The sequence below is a fragment of the Pseudophryne corroboree genome, chromosome 8 (genome assembly GCF_028390025.1).
Source record: "Pseudophryne corroboree isolate aPseCor3 chromosome 8, aPseCor3.hap2, whole genome shotgun sequence".
In the NCBI taxonomy this organism is placed as follows: domain Eukaryota; kingdom Metazoa; phylum Chordata; class Amphibia; order Anura; family Myobatrachidae; genus Pseudophryne; species Pseudophryne corroboree.
The window spans coordinates 19,961,086-19,978,390 of record NC_086451.1 but is presented as its reverse complement, the minus strand read 5'-3'; the positions used below and the strand labels follow the sequence as shown (position 1 = coordinate 19,978,390).

The 17,305-nt window shown below is 44.3% G+C and overlaps 1 protein-coding gene and 1 long non-coding RNA gene across 5 annotated transcripts in view; one reads left to right on the top strand and one right to left on the bottom strand.

Annotated features, from left to right (window-relative positions):
- The window catches only part of LOC134948168 (ficolin-2-like), a 625,934-nt gene that overhangs the window by 102,224 nt on the left and 506,405 nt on the right, over positions 1-17,305 (top strand). The window lies entirely within an intron of this gene.
- Positions 1,401-17,305, bottom strand: part of LOC134948171 (uncharacterized) — a 102,452-nt gene continuing 86,547 nt past the window's right edge. Inside the window, exons 2-3 of the long non-coding RNA XR_010182927.1 lie at positions 1,761-1,910; positions 1,401-1,651 (exon numbers count right to left, since the gene is read on the bottom strand). This is a non-coding gene — a long non-coding RNA (uncharacterized LOC134948171). The remainder of the gene's footprint in view (positions 1,652-1,760; positions 1,911-17,305) is intronic.

Genomic DNA, 17,305 nt, shown 5'->3' with positions numbered 1-17,305 from the left:
CCGTGATTGGTTGTATTCGTGAAGGAGGAGTGTCTGTGCATGTTACTATAAAAACGCCCCAAACACTCCGCACCTCGTGGGTTTAGCTAGTGGAGAGGAGAGAGGAAGGTGTATTTGGAGTTGGTGAGTTTGGTGGAGTTTTTGGTGAATTTGGAGAGGAGTTTGGTGATTGTTGAGTGCTGTACTGTGTGTGTTAGGAGTCTTGTGAACTTTGTAGTATTGTTTTTTCCCAGTTTGTAAACTTTTTTGTTCTTGTTTTTTTTTTTCAGTCTTTTGTCATTGTTTGTGAGTGAGTGAGCGTGTGTGTTGGCTGTGTGGTGTGTAGTAGGAGTAGTGGAGGAGTGTGTTTTGTGTTTTCATTTTTCAGTGTTTTATGTTGTTTGTCATGTCCGACTCAGAGGTCAGTGTGGTGGCGGAGGTTAGTGAGGTGGAGGCTGGTAGTGAGGTGGAGGCTCGTAGTGAGGTGGAGGCTGGTAGTGAGGTGGAGGGGGGTAGTGAGAGGGAGGAGGTTAGTGAGGAGGAGGAGGAGGGGGTGCCTGTTGCTGGATTTTCCAGTGATAGTGATGGTGTTGTGGCTCCGCAGCCACGCACCACTACCAAGACTGGCAGGAATATAAAGTTCAGCTATGCTGAAAACATGGCGTTGGTGCGTGAGCTGATGAAGCACCATCGCCAATTGTTTGGTCAGGATGCTGCCAGGGTGTCCTCCCGCAGGAAGTCTGCCCTGTGGGGGCAAGTCATACTTGCTGTGAATAGTGAGGGTGTGGTGAGGCGGACAGAGGACACGTGCCGCAAGCGTTTCTATGATATTAAGCGGCGTGTCAAGGCCAAGATGGCCAAAGAGTCCAAATCTGCACGGAGAACCGGAGGTGGGCCACCTTTACGTGTAAGCTATTGGGACTGGGAGGAGCCTGTGCGGGCATTGATTCCTGGCGAAGTGGTGTCTGCTACTCATGTCCGGGATTCGGACCGACCCACGCAGGATGGTAAGTTTTTTTTGTAATATTGTTCTTAAAATGTCTGATAAATTTAGTTAATTTCATGTTTAAAGTTTAAAGGATGTTTTTTTTGGCACAAAACAGATTGCATGCCTATGCTCCCTTAAGGTGTGTTTGTGTTTTGAATGTGTTTTTTTCTCCTTGCTGTAGCAATTTTTTTTTTTTTTTTTTTTTTAACAAAACATGTGCAGTGTTTTTTTTTTTTAATTTTGGTGCAATTTTTGGCGATAATGCTTGAACATGTGTGTTTGTTTAAAATCCACAAAATGTTTTTGGTTTAAGTAAAAACTTAAAAGCGGGGCAATTTTTAAAACATTACATTATTAAAAAATTGGCAAGTACTCAATCTCTGCAATATCTGAGTCAAAAATCTTTTATGTTAAAAATTTATTGTGTGCCACATCAAGTACATTTTGATATTCAACTCAAAATCATGAATATAGAAGCTCTTAAGCTTAATTTTTTTTATGATACCAAACCAAATAGATGCTTACAGTACATTAATGGTTTTCACTGGGTCATTTTTTTAAAAACATGGTAATAATGTTGGGGTCACTTTTTCCACAGTCACACAGACCAGCCGCCCAGACAGGCCTCAGACCAGTCAGGATGATGCCGGTATTGCAGGTAAGTCTTCACTGTAGTCACATATTCTGAAAACACATAGAAGTACAAAATATTAATATACAATTTTGCACCTAGGTTCTGCTTCTGGAAGCCGACCTCCTGTAAGGCGGCCATCACAGGGCTTGGGCCACTTACCCAGGAGGCCAACTAAGACACGGCGTCTTGGCTCTGATTCAGCACCTCCATCATCCCCACCCAGGCGAAGACTATCGGCAGTGTCACCCCAGCCACCACTGGCACTATTGGCGAGTTCGCAGAGTGATGAGCCCAGATCACCTCAGTTATCTGGTGAGTAAAAACATAAATTAAACACATAACCAATAATATACACAGTACACTTAAGATGTTGTTAGTTGGTTTGGAGTTTACATGTTTTCCTCAACAATCAATGTGATGTAACGTCTTCAATTGCTCAAGGTGCTTTAATAAAAATAGTTAAGGTCTTAGTGGATGGTCTAGACAACCTATTTGTATGAAAAGAACAGATTTGAGTATACATTAAGCACACACACGTTCACATTTTAAAAAAATATGAAGACAATTAAATTTTGGAACAAAAAAAAAAAATCCATTAGAGTGTTCACACATCGCCCCTGTCCAGTATGTAGATGGCTTACTTGCTCAGCTCCTCTGGACTATACAGGTAAGTAGTCTATATCGTGGTGAGGGGAGGGAATCTAACAGTGTAATGTTGTGGAGGGAAGTTAGTTAGGTGAGGAATATGCAAATTTGGCAATGTTTGCGCCTGTGTTGGTTTTTTGTTAAAAAAATGTAAAAAATTGTTAACGTTGAGAAAAACAAGAGCTAATAATGCAAAAATGTAGTATTAGGAATGTATTAATGTGTTGCATTAGCCACGCAAAATTTAAAAAATTACAACATTGCATGTTGCCTACCCCATACAGAGCACAACTTGATGTCCGCCGAGGACCAGCAGGGACCAGAACAACAGCCATCCTTCACACTGCAACTTACAGCTGTTGATCCAAGCATGCCAATACAGTTGCAGGATATACCCCAACCATCCAGCAGTCCCCAACTGGCACAAGCTCCGCCCCCAAGCCAAATTCCTGACGATTTTTGGGCAAGTTGGACAAGCCAATAGGCCCAAAGCAATGCCACCCTGACCCAACATACACAACACCTTGCCAGTCTGCCCCATCATCTCCCGCGTATTAGTCGCAACTCGGGCAGACTAATAGTACAAGTAGGGAGAATGGCTACCTCAATGGAGCAAATTAGGGCTGAAAACAGCCAAATGAATGCAAATTTATCCCGCATTATAGATGAACAACAGCGACATCAGCAGGCACTCGTTCAGATAATTCAACACAATCAAGTGGTGAATGAGGCCTTATCCAGGATTGTAGCCAGCCACACTGCTACAAACACTCAGCTGATTGCCAGTTTAAATAATCTGAGCAGCAATATTGCTATGATGGGTGCTCAGCAAGTTACCTCCAGCTCGGGGACCACGACCCCTGTTCAAACGCCAGTAACCTCCCCTGTCCGGCGTTCATCAAGAGCACGTGCCAGTGAGCCAGCACCCAGCACACACAAGCGAAAAAAATAACAGAAAACTTTTTGTGAAAATAAATAAAAGAATTTGATAAAAAAACACATTCCTGTGTCCGTCTCCCAAATTTATGAAGCTGGTCTGTATGTATGTAGTTATGTTTTTCAAGGGTAATGACTGTAAATGTTTTGTTAGCATCAACTAAGCACAATGGACACACCACTATAAACAACAAACAGTAAGTAACAGAACACACAATAGAAAGTAGAGATGAGCGGGTTCGGTTTCTCTGAATCCGAACCCGCCAGAACTTCATGTTTTTTTTCACGGGTCCGAGCGACTCGGATCTTCCCGCCTTGCTCGGTTAACCCGAGCGCGCCCGAACGTCATCATGACGCTGTCGGATTCTCGCGAGGCTCGGATTCTATCGCGAGACTCGGATTCTATATAAGGAGCCGCGCGTCGCCGCCATTTTCACACGTGCATTGAGATTGATAGGGAGAGGACGTGGCTGGCGTCCTCTCCGTTTAGAATTAGAATAGATTAGAGAGACACTTGATTTACTAATTTTGGGGAGCATTAGGAGTACTCAGTAGTGTACAGTGCAGAGTTTTGCTGATAGTGACCAGTGACCACCACTTTTATTTATAATCCGTTCTCTGCCTGAAAAAAGCGATACACAGCACACAGTGACTCAGTCACATACCATATCTGTGTGCACTGCTCAGGCTCAGGCCAGTGTGCTGCATCATCTATATATATTATATATCTGTCTGACTGCTCAGCTCACACAGCTTATAATTGTGGGGGAGACTGGGGAGCACTACTGCAGTGCCAGTTATAGGTTATAGCAGGAGCCAGGAGTACATAATATTATATTAAAATTAAACAGTGCACACTTTTGCTGCAGGAGTGCCACTGCCAGTGTGACTAGTGACCAGTGACCTGACCACCAGTATATATAATATTAGTAGTATACTATCTCTTTATCAACCAGTCTATATTAGCAGCAGACACAGTACAGTGCGGTAGTTCACGGCTGTGGCTACCTCTGTGTCGGCACTCGGCAGCCCGTCCATAATTGTAAATACCAGTGACCTAACCGTGGTTTTTTTTTCTTTCTTTATACATACATACTAGTTACGAGTATACTATCTCTTTATCAACCAGTCTATATATTAGCAGCAGACACAGTACAGTGCGGTAGTTCACGGCTGTGGCTACCTCTGTGTCGGCACTCGGCAGCCCGTCCATAATTGTATATACCACCTAACCGTGGTTTTTTTTTCTTTCTTTATACATACATACTAGTTACGAGTATACTATCTCTTTATCAACCAGTCTATATATTAGCAGCAGACACAGTACAGTGCGGTAGTTCACGGCTGTGGCTACCTCTGTGTCGGCACTCGGCAGCCCGTCCATAATTGTATATACCACCTAACCGTGGTTTTTTTTTCTTTCTTTATACATACATACTAGTTACGAGTATACTATCTCTTTATCAACCAGTCTATATATTAGCAGCAGACACAGTACAGTGCGGTAGTTCACGGCTGTGGCTACCTCTGTGTCGGCACTCGGCAGCCCGTCCATAATTGTATATACCACCTAACCGTGGTTTTTTTTTCTTTCTTTATACATACATACTAGTTACGAGTATACTATCTCTTTATCAACCAGTCTATATATTAGCAGCAGACACAGTACAGTGTGGTAGTTCACGGCTGTGGCTACCTCTGTGTCGGCACTCGGCAGCCCGTCCATAATTGTATATACCACCTAACCGTGGTTTTTTTTTCTTTCTTTATACATACATACTAGTTACGAGTATACTATCTCTTTATCAACCAGTCTATATATTAGCAGCAGACACAGTACAGTGCGGTAGTTCACGGCTGTGGCTACCTCTGTGTCGGCACTCGGCAGCCCGTCCATAATTGTATATACCACCTAACCGTGGTTTTTTTTTCTTTCTTTATACATACATACTAGTTACGAGTATACTATCTCTTTATCAACCAGTCTATATATTAGCAGCAGACAGAGTGTTTAGTGCCGCCGCTCACCTTGTCAGCAATCGGCGTACGAGGTTACATCCAGAAAATGTGGAGAAGATGATGTTCATTAAAATGAATTATAATCAATTCCTCCGCGGAGACATTGACCAGCAGCAATTGCCTCCACAAAGTACACAGGGAGCTGAGATGGTGGATTCCAGTGGGGACGAATTGATAATCTGTGAGGAGGGGGATGTACACGGTGATATATCGGAGGGTGAAGATGAGGTGGACATCTTGCCTCTGTAGAGCCAGTTTGTGCAAGGAGAGATTAATTGCTTCTTTTTTGGGGGGGGTGCAAACCAACCCGTCATATCAGTCACAGTCGTGTGGCAGACCCTGTCACTGAAATGATGGGTTGGTTAAAGTGTGCATGTCCTGTTTTGTTTATACAACATAAGGGTGGGTGGGAGGGCCCAAGGACAATTCCATCTTGCACCTCTTTTTTCTTTTCTTTTTCTTTGCATCATGTGCTGATTGGGGAGGGTTTTTTGGAAGGGACATCCTGCGTGACACTGCAGTGCCACTCCTAGATGGGCCCGGTGTTTGTGTCGGCCACTAGGGTCGCTAATCTTACTCACACAGTCAGCTACCTCATTGCGCCTCTTTTTTTCTTTGCGTCATGTGCTGTTTGGGGAGGGTTTTTTGGAAGGGACATCCTGCGTGACACTGCAGTGCCACTCCTAGATGGGCCCGGTGTTTGTGTCGGCCACTAGGGTCGCTAATCTTACTCACACAGTCAGCTACCTCATTGCGCCTCTTTTTTTCTTTGCGTCATGTGCTGTTTGGGGAGGGTTTTTTGGAAGGGCCATCCTGCGTGACACTGCAGTGCCACTCCTAGATGGGCCCGGTGTTTGTGTCGGCCACTAGGGTCGCTAATCTTACTCACACAGCTACCTCATTGCGCCTCTTTTTTTCTTTGCGTCATGTGCTGTTTGGGGAGGGTTTTTTGGAAGGGCCATCCTGCGTGACACTGCAGTGACACTCCTAGATGGGCCCGGTGTTTGTGTCGGCCACTAGGGTCGCTAATCTTACTCACACAGCTACCTCATTGCGCCTCTTTTTTTCTTTGCGTCATGTGCTGTTTGGGGAGGGTTTTTTGGAAGGGACATCCTGCGTGACACTGCAGTGCCACTCCTAGATGGGCCCGGTGTTTGTGTCGGCCACTAGGGTCGCTTATCTTACTCACACAGCGACCTCGGTGCAAATTTTAGGACTAAAAATAATATTGTGAGGTGTGAGGTATTCAGAATAGACTGAAAATGAGTGTAAATTATGGTTTTTGAGGTTAATAATACTTTGGGATCAAAATGACCCCCAAATTCTATGATTTAAGCTGTTTTTTAGTGTTTTTGGAAAAAAACACCCGAATCCAAAACACACCCGAATCCGACAAAAAAAATTCGGTGAGGTTTTGCCAAAACGCGTTCGAACCCAAAACACGGCCGCGGAACCGAACCCAAAACCAAAACACAAAACCCGAAAAATTTCAGGCGCTCATCTCTAAAGAAAGTAGAGCAAAGTGTTTAGTGAAGGATAATTACAGCATAATAAAACTTACCTGTAAAATATCGCAGGATCACTTCTTGACGTACCTGCCTCCCTACAATTGTACTCACACTGTCACCAGATGGATCTAACTCCTCTGCTTGCTGACTGCTTTCTCCCTCACCATGTGCCAGATGTTGACTTAAACACAGATTATGGAGAAAACAGCAGCAGAACACAATCCGAGTCACCTTTGAGGGACTATACAACAAAAGGCCACCAGATTTATCCAGACACCGAAACCGTGACTTCAGAACCCCAAAACATCTTTCTATCACATTCCGCGTAGCCTTATGTGCATGATTATAACTGTGTTCAGCAGGAGAATCAGGTTGGGACAATGGAGTAAGGAGCCAAGAGTAGCAGCCGTAACCCCCATCACCTGAAAAACATATATAGTCAACATTAGGACATATGTTAGATTATTCTATCACCTCCTCCAAAATCTAGGCTGTGGTTAAAAGACATACACACATAACATTTTCAACATACCCAACAGCCAGCCATCAGGCATTTGTCCCTCCTCAAATTTATCGAAGAGCGATGACTGACTGAGGATGAAGGAGTCATGGCAGGCACCAGGGTAACCTGCAACAACACTCATAATTTTTAATTTTGCATCACAGACCACCTGGACATTAGTTGATTGATCCATATGCCTATTAGTATATATATACTGGCGGCCCTTAGGTGATCTCAGCTGAACGTGTGTGCAATCTATGGCCCCCAGCACATTGGGCATGCCTGCAAGCTCATAGAAAGCTACCCTGACAGCACTCCACTCCGACTCCTCAGTAGGGAAGCAGATTGAGGCTTTAATGTGTGGCTCCAACACATCCAAAACCTGAGTGGACATTAAATAAGCTAAGGTGAGTGTCATGTTAGGTATTCTCTACAATACTGTGGTGTTTCAACTTACACAAGCAACACTTAGCCATAACCGCATATGTATTGTTAGACTCACCTGCATCAAATATTTTGAAAAGGTGGGCTGTGAGATCCCAATCACGTCGCCTGCCACAGCCTGGAAGCTCCCAGTAGCCATAAAGTGTAACACAGCCAGGAGTTTGTGTAGGCCTGAGACAGAGCGAGAGCGTGCTGTCTCAGGGTCTATGCCCAGTTTGACAAGGTCATACAGGTGGAAAATGTTGTTTCTATTTAGGCGGAACATCTGTATGACCCTATCATCGGACAATGCATTTAAGTTTAAACGCCCTCTAAAAAAACGAGGCTGGCGCAGCCTCCGCGGTACCTGGACAACCTGTTGGCCATGTTCACTTACCTGGTCCTGATTCCTGGAAGCCTCATGGAGCAGTCTAACGTATCCCACAGCCAACAAAAAACCATTGCCACACACTACAGCCGCCATTTCAGAGTGAGAGTAGTTCAGAATGTGCCTGAAACACTTTTATAGGCCCAAAAAATCAGGTGTGAGTAATGGATAATTAAGTTCACATGTAAACGCGGTTTTCAAAGGCTGGCGCGTTTTTTTTTAGGAAAAAAATGCGAATCGTAATTTTTCGCGGCCGCGAAAGCATTTTCGCGGCAGCAAATACAATTACGAATGGTTAGTAAATGACCGAGATTCACATCTAAACAGGCGTAATTTGACCGATGGTGTATTCATTCGTAATTTTTCACTTGGACTAGGAAAAAAATACGAATGGCCTCATCACTGCCGTGATTACTGTTTAGTAAATGACCGAGATGCCACTTAGAAGAAAAAACGCCATCACGGTCAAAATCGGGAGCTTAGTAAATATACCCCCATGTTTTCTGATTTCTGCAGTTTAGCAGAGATGTCGGAAAGTTCAGCGATTTGTTGAAAATTTTCACCAGCAGTATGCTCCACTTGTAGAACACGCTTGGATAGTTGTTTATACTGGCTTTTAATATCTAGGACAGCTTGCTGTAACGCAGCAGCATGCAGCTATGCCTGTTCTTGAAATAAGGGCTGGACAGTCTCTTTCACCGCTCTAACAATATCCTCATAGGACAAGGGATGCCCAGGGATGGAGGAGGGCAGCGAGGAACCTGAGGCAGCGGACCCTGGAAGGGAAGGAGAGACCAGGGGAGGAGCGGAGGTAGCCGCCGCACGAGGTCCGGCGTCCAGAGAAGCCGCGGCGGCCATTTTAGAAGCTGAGCCGCGGCTTTCAGATTTGGCACGTGGAGGCTTTCCCTGCATTGTGGGAGCGAGAAATCGGTCCATAGAGGGGGGCCGAAGGTACGGGGAGCGGGCAGGTAGGAAAGACCGCTCAGTGGACGCCCAGAACGGGCGATATGAAGGTGTTTAGTGGTTGCAGGCACCGGAGCTTCCAAACAGTGTGTCACTCCATGCAGTGCCGGAACCGGAAGTCTCCAGCGTCCCCTTTTTAAACATAACGGCAGACAGCGCCCCCCTTTTTACACATTGCAGCAGACAGCGTCCCCTTTTTACACATTACGGCAGACAGCGTCCCTTTTTTTACACATTACGGCAGGCACAGTCCCCCTTTTTACACATAACAGCAGCCAGTCACCCTTTTTACACATTGCGGCAGGCACAGTCCCCATTTTTACACATAACGACAGACAGCATCCCTTTTTAAACATAACGGCAGACAGCGCCCCCCTTTTTACACATTGCAGCAGACAGCGTCCCCTTTTTACACATTACGGCAGACAGCGCCCCCCTTTTTACACATTACGGCAGACAGCGTCCCTTTTTTTACACATTACGGCAGGCACAGTCCCCATTTTTACACATAACGGCAGACAGCGTCCCTTTTTACACATTGCGGCAGGCACAGTCCCCCTTTTTACACATAACAGCAGCCAGTCACCCTTTTTACACATTGCGGCAGGCACAGTCCCCATTTTTACACATAACGACAGACAGCATCCCTTTTTACACATTGCGGCAGACATCGCCCCCATTTTTACACATAACGGCAGCCAGTCCCCCTTTTTACACATAAAAGGCAGACAAGATACAGAGAGAGAGAGACAGAGAGAGAGAGAGAGAGAGAGAGAGAGAGATACTTTCTATCTCTCCCGCTGGCAGTCAGGCTCCTCGTGCTGGCAGCTCCGGAGGCAGGGGAGAAGGAGGAGGAGGGAGGGGGACTGGAGCCGCAGCAGCGCTATTTCATTGGTAGTAAGCGCTGCTGCAGCACTCCCCTCTCCTTCCGTATTGGCTGGCCGGCGCTGCTGTGGATGCTGGGATGAAGGAACTGCATGCCAGCATCCACAGCAGCACCGGGCAGGCAATACGGAAGGAGAGGGGACTGCTGCAGCGGCGCTTACAACCAATTACATTGTGCTGCTGCAGCTCCAGTCCCCCTCCCTCCTCCTCCTCCGCTGCCCGGTGCTGCTCTCTCTCCACAGCGCGGCGGCGCACGGCGCACACAGCAGAGGCGGCATGTAATGAGTCAATTTGACTCATTACATGCCGCTGGCCGTTGCGCCCTCAGGGCAATTGCGCTGTGTGCCAGGCGCACCTGGCACACAGGTAGTTACGGTCCTGTCCCACAGTATATACACACATGTATAGAGCACTGCAAGAAAATGGATTTGGTCACAATTATACCACATTAATGCACTTAACTTGAGAGCTTGTTGTTATTCAGTTACAATACCCTTTATTAAACAACACATTTCAATATACTGCCATACCCAGGATTCAAACCTATAACCCAGAGATTTTCAACCTTTTACAACTCGCGGCACACTGAACAAGATTTAAATATTGGCAAGTCACATTGAAATATAATGGTGATGCATAAACCTCATACAGTCTGAGCATTGTCCGTAACATAACCATAACATCTTAACACTTAATTATAATAAATAAAGACACGGAGACTTGAATTTGGCAGAAATTGTTAGCTATTTATTTAAGTGAACCATTAACTGGTGAATAATTAAACTAAAGTATGGTGGCCAGAAAGAACGGCTAAAACAAACCTATCCCATGAACAAAAACTATCTTATAAAAAACTGACGTAAACCTTCCAACAAACAATAGATATCCGCTCAACCTCCATCCTGACTACCCACCCGTGAAGGTGATGAGGCTGCCACCCATGAAGGCGGTCCAGCAGATGTAATACCAGTCAGCGAAGGAGAGCGCACCTAAAAATCAACCACCAAACGACCTCCAATCCACTCTTTAATACAACAAAAGTTAACTTGCCGTTCTTTCCCGCCACAACCAAACCGTGACAATCCACATCACGGAAATAGCCAACGCAATAGCATAAAAAACAAACACCACCAGCAGGGAGGGAGGGTGGGACGATAAAAGCAAAAGAGGCTGACCCAGCCCCTTTACCAGGCTTAAGAACGCTTTCCACCTACCCCCAACATTCATTCCTATTGGCTAACCATAAACTCTCATAATGCCTTACCGTCCTGCCCCCCAGAGTAGCTGAGGTTTAACCCAGTCCTCTCCTATTCTGTCAATTTGTTCTCCTGATGATGCAGTTGCATGTCCTAGGATGTCATGTTTGTTGCAGCTTCTCCATAGGTTATGTCTGAGCCACATCTGAGAAACCCGGAAGAGCCCAACACTGCCCGGGTCCAAATTAGAACTCGCTCTGCAACCATTAAAACCACCAGTATTGATCGTTCCAGGGCCTCAGCAGCAGCAAAACACTGACGGGCCTGGCTGTGCTTCTTGTGGTGGCATACATCCAATCCCTTGCAGCCACACACTACATAGATCTGTTCAGTGTTAGGGTCTCCTGCCCTGTGCTGCTACGTCGTCATGGCAACCGGGAGACAAGTGCTAGCGGAGTAACCTAATCGCAGCTGATACTCCGGTTCGGGTCTTTCGCTGTGCAGTGGTTACAGGCTCTGTGCACGGCAGGGGATCCGGTGCTGGTTTTTGTGCTCACAGTCTGTGAGGTCTGAGTGGGGCGTGAACAGCACCTGCTATATAAGGCCTCTTCTCAGGTTAAGCAGATGCTGCTGAATCTTTGTTGGTTAGTTAGTTCCTGAAAGTTAGCCAGTACTATGTAGCTTTGTATTTGTTGTTGCTTACTACAAATAGGCCTGGGGATTTGGTACTACACTCTGCCAATCCAGACCTAGCAGTAAGACTGGAGTCAGTCGTTTAACTTGCTGGGGTTCTTTTGCTACTCTGTGAACTTAGCAAGTTTGCGGCTGTATTCTCAGACTTGCCTGCCTAAATCCTGTCTCACTGTGCAAGGTGTTCTGGTGTCAGTTTAGTGGCAGTGAGATGAACCTGTGCACTGCAAGTGAGGATTAGGATTGTGGAGACTCTCCTTGTGTCTATCATTCCATCTCTGACCAAGGAGTTTACTGCCACACCCGTTGGTAACCCTTTAGGGTTTTGCTGTTGCCCTTAGCAACAGCATTTCGGGTTCTCTACGTATTAAAACACAACATCTTGCTTTTTCCATCTGAGCATTCCTAATACTAGGGAGACACCCAGTTTCTTAGCCTCTGGGCTTCTCTGTTCACTTTGTGTTTATTTTGTTACCCTATCACCTGTGTCCGTAATGTCATATTCCCCAGTCTGTCTGTGAGTTAATTTGTTTTGCATCCCTATCCGTTCAGACACCAGTACATTCCTGCAGGCACTGGTGTGCATAACAGTTCAGACACCAGTACATTCCTGCAGGCACTGGTGTGCATAACAGTTCAGACACCAGTACATTCCTGCAGGCACTGGTGTGCATAACATTCAGCCGCAATGATGATCATTTTTTCACAAATTACAAGGTTATTTTCAAATAGTTAGAATTCTCTAGTTTAGAATTATCTACATTTCTATGCAAGGGCAGATCGCTCAATGAATAGATTGTCTGACTGCAATTTCACAGGCAATGGGTTTGAAACCCGCGTATATCAGCATCTTGAAATGTAATAAAGGACAGTGTGACCGAATAACAAAGAAATCTCAAATTGAGTTCATGAATGTTGTACAGTGACAGAAGGGGTCAGGGCAGGAGAGAGGGACAGTCAGAAGAGGGGAAGCTGCAAGTGAAAGCAATGAAAACAGATAATTGACAAGAGCCGCCAACAGCGCCTCCTACCCTGCAGCGCTATGTGCGGTGCCCCCTCCGCACACACCTAGTTACGGCCCTGTTCACAGCATTAAGTAAGGGTGGGCCGCGTGACTGTGTGCGTGTGTGTGCATGTCGTCGCTCTGTTCACTTACAGTATAATAGTGTGTTTAATTTGTTTATTTCAATTATGAAATGTGTTTTTGTATGAATGAAAATTGTGTTATCCCTGGAATGCCCCCGGATGCCCCCTCATTAGTGGGTTTACAGCATAGATATCAAGTATTTACTATTTGACGGCGGATGAGTTGATTATTGGGTCTTATTATATAACAGGCATGCCATTGGATACCTGTGGTGTCAATCATTAGGAGGGAGTTGGTTTTGGATTGACTATATGTAATGCTGTGATGAATTGTACGTAGTCCCGTTGCCTAGGAAACGGAAGGGACGCAACTGTCCGAATAAGAAAATTCAGACTTAGTAATATAATGATTATATAATGTGTTGATTGATTCCATTAGTATGGTTTTGATATGGACAAATTGGTCTAAACAGTCTTTGGAATAAGTGCGCTATTTAGCGCCTTTTGAACTTTCTAGGTAATGTTGTTAAATTAGAAGTAGTGTGTACTTCTGGGATTACACATGCGGCGGTGGAACGCACGCCGGTGACCCGGCAGCAGTGGAATGTACAGCGGACACCACGCTGTTCTCACTGGCGGGGGCATATAAAAGGCATCTAGGGAACAGGTATGTGACTTCCGCTGTGATTACTGCTATATAATTATGTTGTTGGCGTAACATGGTGACATGCGTGACCTGAGGGACCAAAACATTGCTATCCTATCCACATGCATATGATATGAAACCTTCCATCTGTAACCTTGTGAGTATAATATATAAAAAAAATACCTTGATACACATTTGAAAGAATTTTGGAGCGTGCCTACTGTATTTCGGATTTACTCGGTCCTTTACGCCAGAAATATCGCCACTTCTTATTTTCTGGATTTTTCTTTTTGGCTATCCAAAACACGAGACGTCTGATAGCCAATAAGGAGATTTGGGTAAATCCGAGTAGAACCGAACCCGCTCATCTCTAATATATATATATATATATATATATTTATATATAAAATGTCCACAGGCAGCCGTCACTCAGGTAATTAAATAATTAGGGCTCAGGTGCTCCATCCAGAAAATAATGTACAAGTCCCAAAAAACAGACAGCACTCAGAGGCTTGAATAACGTTATGTCTGTTATGCTGTGATGTAATCTTGAGAAAGGGGGTTGTACCCCGAAACGTCGATCTCTAATACAGCTTTGTATACTTGTTTCTTCAAGCCTCTGAGTGCCGTCTGTTTTTTGGAAATATATATATATATATATATATATATATCGATAGCAATGAGAGCGGCACTGGGAGTCGTGATCAGCAAAATGAAGAAATCAAGTGCTTTTATTCAATCTACGTTTCGGGGACGCAGCCCCTTCGTCAGGATAAATTAAATGACAATAATCAGTGTTTAAATATTTGTGCAAACAGAGGTTACTCACCGCCTCCAGCCGTCGCGCCGCCCGGGTGCCGGATCTGACGTCACTCCCCTCACAGGAAGTGTCGCGTCACCGGTCCGTCTAGCCAGCGTTCTCGGGCTGTGGGATACATGCAACCATGACAACGTAAACAACTAATGTGATAACTCAAAAAACGCAAAAAATAAAGTGCAAATCATACATTCCTAATTGTCATTGTTACATATGTGTAATCAATTGATATCAAAACCATAATAGTGGTGCTCATTGAAATAACAGTCCCTTACACTATTAAGAACATGGTAAACTGCTGTATATATATTTTAATAAGCTGTACCTCATCTAAGTAGTACACTAAATAATGAATACGTGTCACTTTTAATGAAACATGCAAAGGCTGGGAGACAACTACTAATCTCATTTTACACGTACTAAGGATCTCGGGTGACTGCTAGTCCCTGCTTTTTCCTTACACCAGAAAATGTTAATACTAATATTCACAACTTTGTATGACATGTAAAGATTTAACCAAATACCTCCACACGGATCTAGACGTGTGGAACTACGGGTGAAGGTGACTCTGGAGCTGCTTATAAAAAACATTTCAGACTCAACATCTCATTTAAACCCTTAGGATGTACTGTATTAAGGGTTGAAATCCACTTGGCCTCAATCTGCAGCAATTTTTTTGATCGATCCCCTCCCCATAACGACGGTGGGACCTGATCAATAATCTTATAACGCAGGGTGGCCATGCCATGTTTGGCTGCTACAAAGTGGCGAGCCACTGGTTGGTCACTTGTCCCTGCTTTATAAGCCTCCCGAATGGCATAACGATGTTGCACCATTCTTGTTTTAAATGCACAATCGGTTTTACCGATATATGTTAACCCACAAGGGCATGTCAACATATACACTACAAATTTTGAGTCACAAGATAGTGGGTGTTTAATGCTATATCTCTTCCCCGTATGTGGATGCAGAAAAAAATCTCCTGGAGACAAATAGCTGCACGTGGTACATCCACTGCACTTAAAGCAGCCATTTTTGCGTTTCAAGAAGTTTTTACTAGGATGTTCTTTACCAAACTTAGATAAGTCCGTTTTCACCACATAGTCCCTGATACTCCTTCCCTTGGAGTAGCTATTGAGAAGCCTAGACTGGTATACTTCACCCAGCTCCTTATCAGTCGCCACTATAGACCATATTAATTTAGTACTATTGGCTATTTGTTTACTGCTGGTACTAAATTGGGTGACCCAAGGTATCCTGCCTCTAAGTTGTTTTTGTGGTTTAAGGGTCAGTAATTGCTGCCTCGTTTTCCCTAGGGCTTTATGCTTGGCCTGTTCTAGGAGTTCACTGGGATAGCCCCTTTCTCTGAATTTGGTGGTCATTAATTCCAACTGTTTATCACGGTCAGCCACTACGTTAGTAATGCAGCATACCCTTAGGAATTGGGAATATGGTAAACCCCGAACAGTTGCTTTTGGGTGAAAACTATCAAATCTTAACAAGTTGTTTCTATCTGTCACCTTGGTGTACATCTTGGTACTTATTTTTCCTTCTGTGACTGTGATACATACATCCAAGAAATTAATCTGTGTATCATCTGTCTCTACTGTAAATTTAATGGGACTTAGTGTGGAGTTATGATGATCAATTAAATCAATCAAATTATTTTTAGGGCCTCCCCAAAAAATCAAAACGTCATCTATATAGCGTTGGTACAAGCATATTTGTGACGTGACAGTAGTGTCCTGTAAAAAAAGTTATCTTTCTAGTTCCCACATATAAGCATTGGCAAATGCCGGGGCCACAGCCGACCCCATGGCACAACCGGTACATTGAATATAAAACTTCCCATCGTACATGAAATAATTATGTACCAGTGTAAACTCTAAAAGTGATAAGAAAAATTCAATGTCTGGGCCAATGTAATGTGGATTGTTGGTTATTAGATGTCTAACAGCCTGTACACCGGCCCCATGTGGGATGCAGGTGTACAGGCTAGACACATCAATAGATGCTAGTGTAGTATCTTGGGGTAATGTCCCTATATTCTCAAGTAGACGCAACAGGGCTGAAGTATCTTTAAGGTGCGTTGTTGTATTTTGAATGCACGGTTGTAAATAGCTGTCACAAAAAACAGAAATTACTTCACAAAGTGACCCTCTGGACGAGATTATAGGCCTCCCCGGTGGATTCACTGCATCTTTATGGATTTTGGGGATCTCATAAAATACAGGAACCACCGGGCAGTCTGCACACAGTGTTTTACTCACACCTACTGAAATAATTCCATTATCCACAGCATGTTTTAGCATACCCTCCAACTCCTTCTTAAAAACATTGGTTGGATCTCTAGATAACATAGCATATGTGGATTTATCAGATAATAGACGTTCACATTCATTTTTATACTTCACCGTGTCTAGTACCACTATACCCCCACCCTTATCAGCCTGCCGTATGATGATATTGCTGAACTTTAATCCTCTTCTGCTTTTTAAATTTGATCAGATTTAATTTATATTGTTCCACTTCATCAGCAAGTTTGCTCAGCCAGTCAGGGACTGGTGCTGTATCCAGATTATTCTCATTCTGGAAAAGAGCTATCTTGTTTCTTGTGAGTGTTAACTCACGAGTGGACTCTTCGATCACAAGCAGTAACAAGTCCATAGAGCACTTATTAAGTACCGCTATCCATTTCTTGCAAAAATTTAAATCATAGCGGCCTATAGTCGGCATGTTGTGGATCCTAAATCCACGTGGGATTTGCTTCGCTCTGTAATAATCTGACAAGGTGATAGCGTGGTACATAAAATCTATCTCCCTTTCCGGAGCTTTAGCAGTTCTTTAAAGGTATCCTCACCAGATTTAGCAATATCAGCATCAAATACTGTTTCCTTGCTTAATATGCTTTCCGCCTCTGCCTCAGAAAAGCTTAGTGTTTCATATGTGTCACAGTGTAAAAATCGGGTTGCTCCCTCCGCAGCTACATCGTTAGGGCTT